The sequence below is a fragment of the Varanus komodoensis genome, unplaced genomic scaffold, assembly GCF_004798865.1.
Source record: "Varanus komodoensis strain SLA01 unplaced genomic scaffold, ASM479886v1 scaffold16, whole genome shotgun sequence".
Lineage (NCBI taxonomy): Eukaryota > Metazoa > Chordata > Lepidosauria > Squamata > Varanidae > Varanus > Varanus komodoensis.
Window position 1 is genome coordinate 24,304,208 of NW_025335468.1, and position 18,305 is coordinate 24,322,512.

At 42.8% G+C, this 18,305-nt stretch overlaps 1 protein-coding gene across 1 annotated transcript in view; it reads right to left on the minus strand.

Annotated features, from left to right (window-relative positions):
• LUZP2 (leucine zipper protein 2) overlaps positions 1 to 18,305 on the minus strand; it is a 196,988-nt gene that overhangs the window by 102,169 nt on the left and 76,514 nt on the right. The window lies entirely within an intron of this gene.

The window sequence follows — 18,305 nt, forward strand, 5'->3', positions numbered from 1 at the left end:
GATCCAGAGGGCTGAATGACCTTCCAGAGCAGAGGTGTTCAAAGTGTGCAGATGCAGAGAGGAAACATCCTGACGTACATGGAGATTTCTGCTTGTTCAACTTGAGCTGCTGTCCGCGGTTACTTCACAGTGGCTGTTCATGGGTGGTGCAGGTGGAGAAGCCATTTTCCCACCTGCAATCTACCAAGCACAGACCATATGATTTACATCATCCAAACCCAGTAAGGTTTGCAGTGGGGGTGGCTTCAAAACCACCCCGGAACCCATACCTACACACCATGAGGGTAATTAGGCAATCAGGCAGAATGTGACCAGCATGTAAAATTGGAGGAGGGTACTGTGGCTTCTCCACCTTCCCCCTGCCCCAACATGCAAACCTGCCCCATGCCTCAGGAAATTAAATGTGGAAAGAAAAAGCAAACTGGAGAGCATGTATGCCCTTGGATGGGACAGAGGCCATGAAGTGTTTCCAGCACAAGCAGAAATCTGCATGAAGGCAGCCGATGTCTTCACACGTGAATGCTATGAGCTCACAAGGAGAAATAAAATTGGCACGGGGAGTTATCATATACAATACGCTTCCCATATGGTTGCTGCAGTTCAAGGCATGGCTGGAAATGCACCACAAGTTTTCTGCAAAGAGCATTCAAACAATATTTGAATTGTCCTGCTGTTGTGTGGTCAATAGGTAATTTCATTACCTTCACAGATGCTTCACTTACTATATAACTATGCAGATCAAATCTATTTTAATTCCATTAATCTTCATGTTAAGAATACTGTGAGCCAAGCCATATATAAACTCGCCGTAAGTTTTAATTTATTATTATCAAACATATGAAACGAAAATATACTTTGTAACAAAGGCTGTACTGTTTCCTTTATTTTTAGCCCACCTACATCATATGTCCTCATTATAATTTGCTACATTTGCAATATTAAGAAGTGTCATGAAAATGCTACAGTGATTTCTAAAGGATCCTCATTTTTTCTTTAACAACATGATACTCCAATACAGGAAAGATTTATTAAATAATGCTACATTTTTAAGGCATTATAAGCATTAATAACATTGAAAAGGTGGCACATGTTCCAGATACAGGACAATCTGTTAAAGGGGGAAGCAGTACTTTTCTGCTATTTCCTATTCCTATCTTCTCAGGAACAAGTGCACTGATATCAATACTAATACTTCTACTAGTGCCAGAGGAACACTCATTTATAGAGTCAAATAAAGATAAGGAACCATTGTTCTCAACCCAAGATGACCACAGGTGGTCTTGAGTAGAGAATATTTATTTTTTATTTATTTTATTTATTTATTAAGACATTTTTATGCCGCTCAATTCGCCGAAGCCTCGGGGCAGCTTACAACAATAAGTTAAAATACAAATACATTAAGTTAAAATACAAACATTAAATTATAACCTTAAATTAAGATGTTTGTAAAGTGTAGACATAAAGTTAAAACACAAAAATAACAATATAAAATAAGTCGCCCTGGCCAGATAAAATCCAATAATATTAACAATTAAAATGACACTTAAATAAAAAGGTCTTTGCCTGGCGCCGAAAAACAAATAATGACGGCGCCAGGCGGACCTCTCTGGGGAGCGCATTCCATAGATTAGGCGCCACCGCAGAGAAAGCCCTCCTCCGAGTCCCCACCCTCCTGATTTCTTTCATGGAGGGTTCCCGGAGAAGGGCCTCTCCCGCAGATCTCAAGGGGCGGGTGAGCATATGTGGATGTAAGCGCTGCTTCAGGTAACCAGGACCCAAGCCGTTTAGGGCTTTATAGGTCATCACCAACACCTTGAATTGGGCCCGGACTTCAATGGGAAGCCAGTGAAGCTGACAGAGAACTGGAGTCAGGTGAACATAACATCCAGTCCCTGTCAGCAGCCTGGCAGCTCTATTTTGAACCAATTGAAGTATCCGGACCGTCTTCAAGGGTAGCCCCACGTAGAGCACGTTGCAGAAGTCAAGGCGGGAAGTCACCAGTGCGTGTGTCACTGTCGCCAGACAGTCGTACTCCAGATAGGGGCACAGCTGATGAATCAGCCGAAGCTGAAGGAAAGCGCTCCTCGCCACTGCTGTTACCTGAGCTTCCAATGAAAGCTCTGGGTCAAGGAGCACTCCCAGGCTGTGGACCTTGTCCCTAAGAGGGAGTGCAACCCCATTCAGGACTAGGTTCAATTCACCCTCCCCGAAGCCCAATCCGCCAACCAACAGGACCTCCGTCTTGTCTGGATTGAGCTTCAGTTTATTGGTCCTCATCCAGCCCATTACCTCAGCCAGCCACCAGTTCAGCACAGCCACTGCCTCACCCGGATTGGTGGAAAACGAGAGGTAGAGCTGGGCATCATCAGCGTACTGATGATTCCGCAGCCCACACCTCCTGATGACCTCTCCCAGCGGTTTCATGTAAATGTTGAACAGCAAAGGGGACAGAATGGACCCCTGCGGTACTCCGTGGCATAGCTGCCATGGTGCAGAGCCATAGTCCCCCAGCACCACCTTCTGGAACCGGCCATTGAGATAGGAGCGGAACCACTGCAAAGCAGTGCCTCCGACCCCCAATCCCGGTAGCCTGTCCAGAAGGATACCATGGTCGATGGTATTGAAAGCCGCTGAGAGGTCCAGGAGAACCAACAGGGATGCACTCCCCCTGTCCTTCTCCCTGCACAGGTCATCGTACAGGGCGACCAAGGCATATTCAGTACCGTACCCGGGTCTGAAGCCGGACTGAAATGGGTCCAGATAATCAGTTTCATCCAAGAGTGCTTGGAGTTGTCCCGCCACCACCCGCTCTAACACCTTGCCCAGAAACGGGATGTTGGCCACTGGTCTATAGTTAGTGGCCATCTCTGGATCCAGTGACACCTTCTTCAGGACTGGTCGGACTACCGCCTCCTTTAAAGGGACAGGCACCCAGCCATCCCTCAGAGAGGCGTTAACCACTTCCAAGATCCAGGTCCCTATCCCGTGCTTGGAATTATTTATTAACCAAGACGGGCAAGGGTCCAATAGGCAAGTGGTGGGACGTACTCGTCCAAGCACCTTGTCCACATCATTGGGCTGCAGTAACTGAAATTCATCCAATAATTCTGGACCAGACAGCAGCATTGGTGTCTCCCCAAAAACCTCTGATTCACTAGTGGTGTCCAGCTCGTGACGAATCTGAGCGATTTTCTCCCTGAAATGCCTGGCAAAGTCGTCACAGCGGGCCTTTGAGGGTGGAACCAGGTCTTCCTTAGGACCTGGACGAACCAGGCCTTGCACCACTTGAAAAAGCTCCGCCGGACGGCATTGTGAGGAGGCAATGGAAGCGGAAAAAAACTTCTTTTTCGCCGCCCTCACCACCACAGCATAGGCCCGATAGTGGGCTCTCAAGTGTGTTCGGTCAGATTCATTCCGTGATTTCCTCCACCTACGCTCTAGCCATCTCCCAACCTGCTTCATAGCCCTCAATTCAGGTGTATACCAAGGGGAAGAGTGGGCTCTGCCCAGTGGGAGAGGACGCTTAGGAGCGATCGTGTCCACAGCCCTGGTCATCTCCCCATTCCACAGTTCGACCAGAGCCTCGACAGGAGCACCTGTTTTGTCAGCCGGAAACTCCCCCAGGGCCTTCAGGAATCCATCCGGATCCATCCGGCTCCGGGGGCGGACCCACACAATCGGGTCCGCACTCTTATAGAGGGAGAGGCCGCTCTCAAGCACAAACCTCACCAGGAAGTGATCTGACCATGACAGGGGAGTTAGACGTAAGTTCTTCACCCTCAGAACACCCTCTTCCTGCCCCATTGAGAAAACCAGGTCCAGAGTGTATCCACGTTCATGGGTCGGGCCGGTGACATGTTGAGACAGCCCCATGGCCGTCATGGAGACCATGAAGTCCTGAGCCGCCCCGGTCAGACCAGTCTCGGCATGGAGATTGAAGTCCCCCAGGACCAGCATCCGAGATGGTCTCCGTCAGCTCAGGCAGGGAGACTGTTGGGCAGAAGGGTGCACGGTACACCAACAGAATCCCCAATCTGTCTCGGTCGCCCAACACCAAGTAGAGGCACTCCAGCCCTGGTCTCGAAGGGACAGGAAGTCCTGTGAGAGAGATGGAGGTTTGGTAAACCAAAGCGACCCCCCCTCCCCTCCCCTCCCCTCCCCTCCGGACGTGAACAATGCTGAACCAGATACCTGGGCGGGCACAGCTGGGAGAGGGCAACATCCCCCCCTTCTCCTGCCCAGGGTTCCGTGATGCAAGCCAGGTCGGCCCCCTCATCCACAATCAAGTCATGGATGAGGGAAGATTTATTATTGACCGACCTGGCATTGAGCAACAGCACCGTCAGGCCCGAGGGGCGGTTGACAAGACTACCTGGCACCCTCTGGCTGGGGGCAAAACCAGAAGTAGGGACAGGTGTCAACCATCTGTCCCTTCTTCTTCTATGCGGAATAGCAAGAGAGACACCTACTAAGTAGATTTTCCTCCCAAAGGGAGACAAACACTTATTTGTAGGGATAGAGAAAACCGTCTGTTGTAGGAACAAATTAGCAAGAAGAGGAGAATTTGAAGTGGCAAAGATGAAAAGGTTTAAGCACTTTATACATAATTTCATCAGTAAAATGAAACAATAATTAGTTCAGTGTCTTAGTTTTATCTTCATACAGTCCTCAGCATGGTATCTTTCTTTGCACCATGCCAAAAGCAGAGAACTGGGATCACATTACATAAACACACAAATAAAAAAAATCCTGCACACCCCTTCTGCACGTCTGTTACTTTCTTCCAGAATGCTTTTCTTGAAGAAAATGGAAATCAGTAAAAGTACACATTTCTGTATAGCAAATATTCAGTCCTTTGTCTTAGATTATATGGGTAAAGTAACAATGGATCAGGAGCCCAACCTTACTGGACCTATTAGGCACCTTAGGAATTTGGAAAAGTACCATGGGAACCACCACAAAATGGCACACACATGGAGGATGTGGCTTACCATGTAATGGCAGCTGTCAGAACTTGGTTAAGAAGCATAAACTTAAGTCTCTCTGCCTCTCTGTGTATATTTGTGCATGAAGGAAGGGAAGGAAGTGAAGCTAGAGAATGAAAAGGAAAATAAAAACAGCAAGGCAAAGGAGGAGAAGAGAAAGAAAATGTAAGTCTTTAGGGTGGGAGTGGAAAGAAACAACAAATAAAGAGGTGGGAGCTGGAATGAGGGGAAACAACTAAGCTGGGAGCTGGAATGAGGGGAAAACAACAAGGCAAAGTGATAAAGAAAGAGCAAGGCTAGGAGGGAAATAAACAGTGAGCTGAAGAGATGTGGGGAACGGAATGGAAAATAACAAGGCGAGTAGAGGGTAAAGGGGCTAGAAAGAGTGAGTCTAGATGAGAGAAAGGGAAAGAAAGAAGGATAACTTTTCATGATTTATCATAAACAAACAGCCTCCTTTTATGTGAAAAAGCAGGAGGTAGGGGATTTCTGTGCTCTATTGAAAATGCATAAAGACAACACTTTGCTATTAATTTATTTAATTATATAACTATAACATGCAATAGATCTCATAGGGCCTTCTGTCACGAACAATCCATAGCTTGTTTGTACAGCCAATTTTCATACTGGACAAGGAACAAAGCTGGACCATCATACCCTTTGGGAGAAGAAGGCAAAAAGTCTTCTAGAAATTCTCTCTGTAGGAGCACTTTCTTATGAATAGTTGGGGAGCCAGCTGTCTAACAAGAGTGGAGCTGTGCAGCTTAGGAGCTTTTAATAAGTAGCAGCTAAAGGAAAGGCCCACTGTTCTATATCAGGCAGGAAGGGCTGCATAGTAAGTCAAAGGAACTTTAAATGGGAAGCTACATAATTGACAGAGGACTAAGGAACAGAGGGGTATGTATAATAGGCAGCTTAACAAGCCATCGTTCTAAGCAGAATAAATGACATGGTCTCCAGGAGCTCAAGGATATGTATTGTACACATGAACTAGGGAAACAGTGGAGCCCAAACTAATTACATCTGGTGTTACTTGGATGCTACCTCTGAACCATCACAGTATAAAAAGGTAAGGAAGTCTTTTATATAAACAAGGTAGAAGCATAATGGGCCATTATTATACAGAAGCTTAATAGGCCATTTTATGTGAAACAGCTGAAACAGATGGTCCATAAAATCAACCACTGAGAAGAACCTGGACAATAAGAATATTAATAAATGTTGGGGGCTTGCTTGTTTTTAAAAACCACCGCAAGGGAAACTTTAGTAATAGTCAGACTATTCAACAGAGTATGAAACAGAGTGAGCATGCTCAGTGGAAAAAGAATGGTTTAGCTTTCTTTCTGAACATCTTTCAGAAGATTTCTTTTTCCCTGTTGGCCTCTTTACACTCTGACAATCTGCCTAACCCACTTGGGTTACTGTGGAACCTTTTCAGAATGGAACAAAGCCTTCCATTCAAAAACAAGCAAACAAGCAAACTTCCTGCTACATCAGAATTCTCAGAGTCTCTTATCAGTCATGCACCTTCAGGTTAAAAGAAATGGGCCAGGTGGGGAAGAAAGAACTCTTTGGAAAAACAGAAAAGAGGAACTTTTGGAAATGGTAACAGGCAAGTCACTCACATGGTATCCTGAGGTGCTGCAAACACATCACAGTTGTACAAACAAGAAAAAAATTGAAATACCATGTGATATACAGAATGAGAGCTCTGTATCTGTTGATTGCACATTCACTTGAGCACTATTAATGACTCTGTTCTGCACAATAGTTGAAATAATTTATTCTTTGAGAAGAATGCCTGAAAATAATTAAGAATTTGTTAAAATTAATTCTAATCTTATAGTGGTCTTTTGCCTTCACAGAATTGAAGGCATCTGTAGAATTTAAGAATGTCAGAAGGAGTTTCCCACTCTGTCTCTGCGCCACAGTAAACTGCCCCAGGGAGCAATCCTATGCATGTGTAAACAGGAGATAGTCCTGTGACGCTTACATTGTTCAGCCAACATAGCATAACTGGCTAGGAAATACTGGGAGTTATTCTTATAACGTAGAATAACTCAATGCATTCTTGATGATTTAGAGAACAGCTCCTATCAGCCCAGCCAGCAATGCCAGGGATGCTGGGAACTGTTTTTATCCTCAGTCGTGTGTCATTATGATATATTTATTAGGTGTTGTATACTGTAAGCCATCCAATGATGAACTGTAGTGGACCGGATAGAAATACCCTAATAAATAAATGAATATTCCAAAATATCTAGAGGGGACCAGTTGGGAAAGGCTGTTACAGAGCTTCTTTTCACATCCGTTGACATTTACTTAAGCTTCCCTAAACGGCAAAAGAAATTCTAAGTTCTTCTTCAGTGTCAGCAACCACATCACTAAACCATTTCGAGGGAAGAAGATTCATAATAGCAGACCTGGAGAAGTTCTACTTTCAGTGGTAGTAACGATATGATTTCGCTGACGTGTGCTGTCAACACTTTCACACATTATCGCTGCTACATGGTGCCTAATCAAGGGAAAGTGATTTTTTGACAGCTACCACATTGCATGAGTGACATTTTCCCCCCATCCCAGGTCTTAGATTTAAAAAAAAAATCAAAACATCAAAGCTTGGTTGGTTGCTTTTTCTGTAGTGAAAACAATGGTTCTTGAGGAAGTGGATATTCAATATTTTCCTTGAGAAAGAAAATCTAGAACATCTCTCTTGGAAGAATTTTGGTGGTAGGGGAGATGGTGGCGATCTATTAATTTTCACACTGAAGCATGCAGAACCTAGAAATCTCTGTCCAAACTTATTTTAAAAAATGAAATATATGAACTTTTTCATTGAAAATCAGCTGTAAAGGATATGGAGCTCCAAGGGCGATGCATTTTATGCTTTCTGGTAAGTACACAGCAGTAGCAATGCAAATTTATGACTCACTAGTAATAGCATTTGCTAAAATTATGCATGGGAAACATGTTGCCAATTGAAACAGGATATTAATTGAGTTCCATGCATCCAGCTAGATTTAGGTCCTCATCCTAATAGAAATGCTGAAAGTTTGATTTATAAATTAGACACTAGTTCTTATTTGAATAAAAGTGCTTACAAAGGCCAATGCACAAGGAATTCCCATGCATCATTTACATCTGAATTCCCTCGTGTGTCATTTGCACAATTTCTGGGTAATGACAGCATACAGCATCTTGTTTCACACACATTTTAACTTGTTCCCGTCTATTACCCACTGAAAGTGGGTCCTTCTGTGATGATAAATCACCTCAAGCTGCTTGATGCAGGTGTTTGTGGTACTGTGAGGCAATGAAGAGCAGCTACGCTATGCTTATTGCCCCAAGAACTCGGAATCCAGGCCTTCAGTATGTCTCCCTGTTTCATTTTATGAAGCATCTACATAAACCCAGCCACCAGCACAAATGGGAAAAGATTAAGGGCTATTCTGCAATGTGTTACTTTTCCCCAATGAATGTCCCATGGTCGTTCACTTTCCCAGGCAGATTCCACACTGCTACTAAGCACAGTCTAGGTGGCTCTTTATGCCAGAGCTGAGTTAGCAGATGCCACTGCTAGTCTACTTAATCCCAGCTAAGTCTTATGCTCTGCCAAGGATATTTTTGTTACAGGCTCTAGGGATGAGGGACGCATTTGTTCTGTTTACAGTATAAAGTGTACTTGCTGAATTTCACAATCTCAGACCAGTACACAGACCAAACTACAGCCACCATTCAAATTCACACCCCTCTGAATGTTGCAGTGGAGTTCTCTGATCAAAAGTTGCATACAAAATGTGTTCATCTTCAATTAAACTAACATGTAAAATGCATTCTGTTAGGAACACTGCTTGCCAAACATGGATAAGGCAAAAACTTCTCACTCTATGATCACTAATACTGATGCAATGAAAGCGAATGCCAACATTCTACTTTTGAAGGTGATATGGCTGGACAGGTGGTGATATCCAGTCCCTTTCAGTTCACAAATGCTTGCAATAGTACCCAGCTCCACAACCCAGCATATGCACCCACTGCAGGCAGTTGTGATTAAACAACCGACAAAGTATTTATTGCAGGACTCCTGTTTTGAGCCTACAAACATAACTGCTTTGCCTCAGTTCCTCCATTTCCAGTTAAATGTACAAGTACTGATGTGAGAAAGTAGGAAGGGCCCATGTAGAATATCCTTAATGTACATCCCAAATAGAAGGCATGCTGGTATCTATAGGAAAACAGGAAGCTGCCCATCAGCCCTAGCTAGAAGAGCCAGGTGAACCCTCCAGATATTCTGGCCTACAAGCTGCCTGCCCATGAACTACTGGTTTATCTGACTGGCAACTGCTCTCTTTACACTTGCTGAGAGACAAGCACTTTTGATTAAACACTGAATTTTCCTGAGCAGTCTTACTCCAAAGAACAGAACCATTCTGTAGAGGGAACTTCACTTCATGTTCATCCCTAAGGCACTACTGTACAAGTGATCACAGCAGAAGCTTGTTGACAGCATGATGAATAATGATGTCATCTTTACTTATTAAAACTACACTCCACAAACCTCACCAGATGACAAGTTAAATTCATCAAGGGCACCCAGGGAACCTGTTCTGAGGAGCAAAAGAACACTCTTGTTTATAGTGGGAGTGCCATTTTGGTGTTCCTGAGCTCTGACCACTCGGCACTGCCAGACAATGTTTTGCATCCTGATTAATACTGATAACTTGTCCTCTTTTGCAACATCTGAAGTACAGTTAACCTGTGTTCAGGTTAGGGAAATAGCCCAGTTGTGCAAATAGTAACCAGACTGTACTTACTCCAGAGTGATAATGATGCCAAAAGAGGTTACACTACTGCTTTTAAAACTATAATTTCTTTTCTCATTCCAGTACTCATGCCTATTACTTCATACTTAAAATTGAGTTTATCCTCAAGGCTCAGTGATCACACATTGGAATGCCATGTGCACTTACCCCCAATAGCTACTCTAATGCCCTTCTCCCATGGTGGTTTTTCTGGGCTTGGAGAAATTGATTGTGCTTAAGAGTTTCCCTGAATAAAGTTTTATATTCAAAACATGATAGATTATTGACCAGTCTTTAGTGTGCATGGGTGTCCTTCCCTGGGTGAAGTTGGGGATAGAGTTTGTCTATGAAAGGAGAATCACATTCTCTTTCATAAAATTATTTCCCACAATCAGTGTCAAGCTACAGATTTTACCCAGTGTATAGTAGACATTATTTGTTTTTACCAAGGTAAGTTTGAGTCTGCTTCCTCTTAATGAAAGAGCAAATTGAAGTTTATAGAACCCATCTTCAGGATATTTTATATAGGAACCATTTCATTCGCAACACTGCATTGCGCTTCTCATGGAGTTGACAGCACTGATTGCCAAAATGAGCTATTTCCCATTTTGTATTAAATGATGGCTGTTTACAGGGATTTGATGACACAAGAGAAAAATAAAATAAACACACATACAACACTGAAAGGCAAATAAATATCCTTAACATGAACATGCCATGTTTTGTCCCCCCTCCCCCTGCAAGTATTTTGAGCTATGTAATTTATTTTGCAGCAGGGGGAGGGCCTGATTTATATATCATGAAAAGATGAATATGCTTTAATCCCATGAGGGTTGTTCAACCCTTCAGTTGTACTAGAGACAAGTAAATGGACTGTCATGCAGATGCTACATGTACTCTAACGTTAAAAAGAAAGAAAAGACCCTTCAGACAACACCTTGTAGAAACAAGAACACATGGAAAAGGATGAGTGGCTTTGTGAGGGAAGTGGCCATCAGAAAGCACATGTTCCGTGAGTGATCCTCAGAATCTCCAAACTTACACAATGGATGATCTTTTAATCTGCTACGCATTCTTCAATGGTGGGAGGAAGGGATCAGAGAACATGTGTTCCTTTCAGCTTAACGATCACTCCAAGCCAGCCATGAGATCAAGCCCTGGAAACGTCTCTTGCACCCTATGAAGAATGCTGTACAGAGTCTTCCAATTCTGATGGTACTTGGGTTGAATCAGGGGTCAACCTCTACGCTCAATATTTTTAATGCAGTTTGGAGACCTCTCTTTGAGGGCCAAGCAGACATTCTCTTAATGGCATGAATGCAGTTTTCTATTATATAAATAGCAACTGTGGAGCAGCCTGAAGAAGAGGAATTTTGTAGGAGGGGAATTTTAACTTTTTTCCTCCCTAACAATTGCCTGTAGTCTCTTGTGATGTGTTGTTCCTCAAAAGCTGCTATTTGTATTCCAAGGGGACTTCCCCTAATGTCCACTCTTAATTGGTCCTTTCTCTGACTTCTCCCTGTTTGGCTTCTCACCTGTCAGCTCACAACATACTACAAGGCAGACAGAAAGATGACAGAATGTTTTAGTAAAGGAAAGGGGCAAAAAAGGCAATTTATACTCTGGTAAGAGAGTGCTGGTGAGGAAACAGGAATGCAGAAATGTCTAACACAAAAAGTTGCTATGAACTTGAATATGCTGACAAGGGTGGACTTGCATCTGGCCATTCTAAGCCCTCCTCCAGTTAGAGATTTGGATGTTCCAGAACTGGTTTTAATGCACATCAGGGAGCCTGACAGAATCTTGGTCCCTCCTTTCCAGACCTTTGCTGGACATTACTTGTCAGTGCAGCGTAGGGCCACAAGGTTGGTGGCCGGTTTGCAGGGGAAGCCATATGAGGCGAGACTGAGGGAACTGGGTCTCTTCAGCCTGGAGAAGAGGAGACTCAGAGGGGCTATGTTGGTGACATACAGGTATGTGAGGGGATGTCACATGGAGATGGGTAGAGACCTGTTCTCCCCTGCAGAGGAAGGCAGGATGTGCTCCAACGGAGCAAAGCTCAGGGAGCCAAGGTACCATTTGGATGCCAGGAAGCACTTCCTGACAGTCAGGACCCCGAGGGTGTGGATTGGGCTTCCACAAGAAGTCGTTGAGGCCCCATCGGTGTGGGTGTTCAAGGACAGGCTGGACGTGCACATGGTGGGCATGTCGTGAGTGGAGCCGGTTAGTGCCGGCGGTCAGACTAGATGGCCCAGGAGGCCCCTTCTGACTCGCTCTGTTTCTATGTTTCTTCAATGGGGTCTTGGCAGGAGAGATTCATGAGTGTTAGGAAAGGCTCTCAGTAAAACCTTTGATTAAACTAAAAATCAGTCTACATCAAGTCGGCTGCTCAAAAGTACATTCACTTAATTATTCTATCCAGATAGCAAGTATTTCTAATTAAAACTAAGCAGGGAATCCCATTTTACAGTCTTTGATTCCAAGATGTAGGTCAAATATTCATGTGAAGTAGGATTCTCTAGTGAAGCAGCCTGGTGATTCTTTCCTCTTTCACTCCCAATGGGGTGATTGGGAGGTTGTGGGAACCATTTGTAAGATGCAGTCAAAACAGAGCACAATTTTAGAAATATGTCAGCCCACAGCAGCATCTTCCCATTTATTTGAGAAATGGCACAGAAGCATCTGACCTCCTCAGGCTGAAGACTGGATTGTAAAAGTCCATTACTGTGAATTGACAGCACCACCAGAGGCGAGCTGATAAAAATGAAATGAGTAGCACCCTGAAGCCATGTATGCAAATAAAAGAATCTAAATATCAAATATATTCTCCCTCACTTCCAAACACACACACACTGGGTTGAACAAGTACAGGTGGAAGCAGAGCATTACTATTTAACTCGATGTCTATTAGCTCTCTTTGCCAGGCATCGATTGTATAATGCTGACTTCAGTTTAAGCAGATGAGTAAACTAGGGATGTGTGAGGAATCTGACAGTGGGGTGCAAAGCAAACAGATTTTCATAATTTGGTTCCCTAGATTCTGGTTTGCCATCCCTCCACTGGTGCTGGCTTTCTACACTGTGAGTTGAGCTGACTCACAGATTTCTATCTGCAAGATGGACCTAGTTTTATTTAATACAAAACAGAACACAACAGAACAACACAACAGACGCTAAAGAAATTTTCGCAGAGAGTATCATTTGAGTAATTTGTGTAACTTTAGGGAAATTGGATATATCATGGCATTTTGCATGTTTTATGCAAATCAGCATCCAAAAATATGTGTGTGTGAGAGAGAGGGAGAGAGGGAGAGAGTGAGGGAGAGAATGATATTGATATCTTGATCTTCTAGTGCAATGTCAGTGATATTTGCTGGTGCAATGGATTTTCTCGGGAAACCTGTTGCACCAGCAAATGCTATGAATGTTTCATTAGAGGCATATTACTCTAATGCAACAATTTTCATTAGCAGGTTGACAAACTGGATACTGTCATTGGATGCTGACAAGGTGCTTTTAATATCCCTAATGCCTATAGTGCTTGGTAATGTTTCACAGGAGTACAGTCATGCTCTGCTGATTGAATCTAGAATATCCTTTAAATGGAAGAGTGTGCATGTGCACATGTGTTTGTGTGTGTGCAAGAGGGAAAGATGGAGAACATACTGGTTTTAATTTTCTAGTTAAAAGTTAAGCCAGCTGTAGAACTAACTGGCAGAGGGATCTCAAATCACTTACTGTCACGAGCCAAGGTTCCTCTTTTGAGCACTCAAAGCTACAGACTCTTTTCCTTGCACAGCGTTCTTTATTGTTTCCAATTACAAATCACCCAGAATGCACCTCTGAGCATGCACAGAACAGTTTGTTGAACCCAATCTACTGAGGTCTCCTTATGAACATGCTGTGCCCCATGCCCTCTGTGAAGGTGGGCACACCTCCTCTCTGCCTGCTGCTCATTCAATTGGGCCCCCTATCTTTGCTGACACCTTGCCTTGGGCTTGGAGCGGGGTGACCTGGTCTATGTCTGAGAATTCCTCATCCTCAGAGATCCCCCCGCCCCACTAGCTGAACATTTTGTTCATTCTCAGGAAATGCCTAGCTCTGCTAAATGTCTGCCCTTGAGATAATCACCTTCTCTTTCTCCTGTATCTCAGCAACTTTCCCTAGCCTATCCTCCCAGTCTCACTGAAACAGGTTTCATTTTCCAATTCTGAATCAGTGTCTGGAATGCAGTCAGCAGTCAGTGGGAATGATTGCCCGAGGCCCCATCCTTCTTACTCCCAACACTTACTGTCAACTTAGCTCACCTGACAATAAGCTCACCTTAGCTTGTCAACTTAGCTCAGATCAGACAATACACGAAAACACACCTTTGCAGACACAAGCTGGTAGCTCAGCTCATTGCTCAGGGTAAGTGTCTAGCTCACCTATCAAGCCTTGGATTTATCTCACCATAAAATTCAGTGTTCAATGAAGACAGTGAAATTTCAGCATGGGCCCAGATAGCAAGAGTGGTTGCATGCCAAAAGACCTCTGGGCCATTGCAGTTCAACAGGATGGTTAGCTAGAATGTGGAGAGGATGGCAGGAAAAGGGAAGCAGTAGAGAGATCAGAGTATGGGAAAACAGCAACTAGGTATCCCAGGAAGGGGTTCATCAGGATCCCCATTAAATTAGACAGCTTGGGGGTCTGCCATCTTAAAGTCTACAAATGTGTTCAAGTCCACCTAAATCTGAACAGATATTAAAATTGTGAAATGCAACATCATTTATGAACAATGTTGCTAAGTCTCAAATTCTTTGACAATGAAAGTCAAGTCTCGGTAGGTTATGATGCTGGGCTGCAGTACAAGGGAAGCTTTAACACCCTGAAAACTCTTCTCTTATCCAGAATGAATCTGGTAAAGTGAATTTCTGCACATGCATCATGAGAGCTTTATATTTAAATCCTCTTTTAACTGAAGTTCTGGACGTGACTTAGTTCTCACACTGAGCTCAATAAAAACTTGAAAAGGGAATGCAATTTGGTTTGAAAACATAGGAAGCTGGAAGTAAGTAATTTGTCAAATTTTATTTCTAGAGTCTTACTAAACAAAAGCACATGGGTCTGGGAACTAGCTGGCAGTGTAGCAAAACTGTCTCAGGCCATGAAATTGCCTTAGGAAGATTCACAGGGCTTGGTTAAATATGGGCTGGAGTTACATGGTTTCTTTTTCCTATGTACTTGACTTGACTTCTGAAGTATGTGAAAAAAAGTACAGCCACTCAGACAAAAATTTAGCTGTCATAGTGCCATGGTTGCTTCACTTTTCACAGCCTAGAAGCTGAATCTACATTCTTGGACAATTTGAAGGAACTGCTGCTGGTATCTGGTAAAAGCATATTCATTCATTCATTCATTCATTCATTCATTCATTTATTAAAGGCTAGGGGCCTTGATTACTCTCTTTTTTCTAGTTTTTCTCCCTTCCTTCCTTCCTTCCACTCATCCATCCATTCTTCATTTTTTAAGTGCACAATTTTATTTGCTTGTTTAGTTTGCCTGTTACACCAGGTAGGATCTCACATATAGCATGGCTCATGGAAAAACTGCAGCTCTTAAGCAATATTTTCTAGTTCTATTCGTATCCCAGCCACTAATGCAAATGTATATTTACTAGAGAAATTTACTATATAGCATTTTATATCTGCCCATAAAAAGTAGCCTTGAAATCAATGAGGCTCAACCAATCCATAGCAGCAGAACAGATTAACTCACACTATGTGTCTTTTGCAACCTCTTGTTGCGGTTGCTCTATGATTCAGTATGCATGTACAGACAGAGTAAAATCCATTCTGTATGGTGCCTTTCAATCCTTTGTCTGCTTATTGACGGAATCAGATTGTGCACAAATACATTTGCATAAATTCACACTTGCACAAATTTGCACTCCAAAAATGCACAAAATCTCCCCCAAATATGCAAATCTTTCTCTCACAGATAGGTAGGTAGGTAAAGCACATTTTATGGAAGAAATGCACATTTAGTGTTGAAGCATTTTATTTTTCTATGACCACATTTGCATAAAAACACAGCCCATTTAAAGAAATGGTCCTGTGTAGCTTGGAAAAAGCTGGTTTGCTGTAAAATCTCTGACTTGGATTCTTAGGAATTTGAACTCATTTGATTCCACTGGTGGTTTTGCTGTTATCCTTATGACTGAGTTAAGCCATGCCAAATTACTGTGTGCTGTTAATACTAGATTTCTCCATTCACCTGGAGTAATTGTTGGCAGGAATCATCTGTAGGTGTTCATTTAATCTGAGGGTAGTTTAACACATAATCAATAGTCTGGCTCAGTCTGACTTGGGTTTTCACACAACATGATGAACTAGCAAAAGCACTCCTGAAAAATATCCAACAGTTTTGAAGTAATTTATTAGCTACTTTCCCCAACTATGCAAGCAATACAATTTAAACATGACAAAGATCACCCATGACTATTCCATGTTGCTTAATGTGAATTTATTTGATTCCATTCTCTCTCTCATTCTCTGTCTAAGCTGACTGCTTAATGCTCCTACGAAAAAAGAGAAAAGAACGGTAATAGCTCTGCTAAGACCAAAGCAGAGTGCCACCCACAAGAACAGATGCTTATGTAGCAGGGCTTGAAATGAGTGGAACTGCTTAGTTCAGAAATGGGGAAGGTCAGCAGAGCAGGTTGTTTTATTCCTCTTTCCCCTTTTCAAAAATCCTTGATTTTTTATAGAAATGGCGATTGTGTTTTCTGGTTGATTTTTTTTTTGGAGGGGGCTGCCCCCCCCCTTTTACAGGCCTTCACATCTTTAATAGTTGCCATATGTCAGAAACCTTAAGTCATACTCTATGGGATGGGTAAGACAACAGTCTTATACACCCAGCTATCATTTCCTCCTAGAAAGGTCATTTCTAGGCAGTTATGTGTCATCTTGTAGGAGAGAACTGTTTATACCAAGGGTCTCAAACTCGCGGCCCAGGGGCCAATTGCCGGGACGGGCGGGGCACGGGGGAAGGGCCCTGCGGCCTTCAAAGCACCGGCGGCGCCCGGGCCGGCTGCGGGATGAGCGGCCCACCACCACCGCGGTGGGGGAATCCTTGATGCGGCCCAGCCTCACCCAGACTCTACTTCCAGCGGCCCCCAGGTCAGTTGGGCTTGAGACCCCTGGTTTATACATACACCTCCACACACACAAATGCACGATCCTATAAGAAAAATGTAATAAAAAAAACCTTGGAAGAATTTATTTTCATTACAATATATACCTTTCAAATGAGACAGTTAAGAGAAACAGAATAAACAGATGACATGCTTAGAAACAGCTCGTATTAATTTCGTTTGAGAGCTGGTTCCTACTTTTACCATTAAGAGTAAAACAATCCTTATAAAAAAGAAGAAAAAATACCAAGGATTGTATACAAAAGTTTATATACAAGAAATTGGACCCACCATCTGAGTGGGATGGTGTAAATAGGTGCTTTGCAACAGACCCTATGGCCTGCATGGCCCCTCCAACTATACTATTCTATGATTCTATGAGCATTAACTCCCGTTCTTTATGCTAGAAAGGGCTAATATTTGATGGAACCCCAAGAGAATACATTGAAAAAGTATATTCAAATATTCCTAATCTTAAGAATCTTAGACGAGACATGGACCTGCAAAGAATTTTCCTTGTAGGTCTTCAGAAAGCCCTTTCCTGAAGTACCACCCACTTTTGCTGGTCTTTCCTTATACTAGGGCCATTATGTTTTATTGGTTATTTTAGTTTTTAATTACTTCAGTTGCCATTTCATGTTTTTATAGCTTTTATCAAAGCATGTTTTTATGGCCTTTTATTGTATCTACTTTGCATGCATCCACTGATATGCAGGCAATGCAATGTGTATAATACAGTACTTTAAGCAAAACAAACACCGCCCCCCCCCAGCAAACCTGCTTCCAATTTTTTAGTTTTAAAATGTAAAATCTTTTAAAAACTTTTTATTAAAAAACATAAAATTTAACATTTTAAATACTAAAACATCAGCATCTTAAAATATGGAATGTTTTGATATAAAACAATAGCTTCAGTCACAAATAGGTGTATGTCGCATTTAAAAGCGGAGGCAGGACCAGTCAGGCATAGGGCAAACTTCAGTATGGAAACATCAGTTAACAATAAATACCTGTATCTTACCACCAATCAGGCTGCATTGATAAACATCATGGCTTCTTATTTTATGTTGCTACTGAATTTCAGCTGATCATTAAACATTGCCTTCTTAAGACAATGAAAACCAGTATCAGTGTGGTTCACTGGATAGAGTATTGGAATAAGATGGGGAGACCTGGATTCAAATCTCTATTTATTCAAGAAGCTCATTGGATGACTCCAGACCAGTCACAGACTCTCCTATTGCACAGGGTTCTTCTGAAGATCATGAGAGGATCGTGTATACCACCTTAGGCTCTTTAGAGGAACAAGTGGACAATAAATGTAACTAGGAATTAAATAACTATA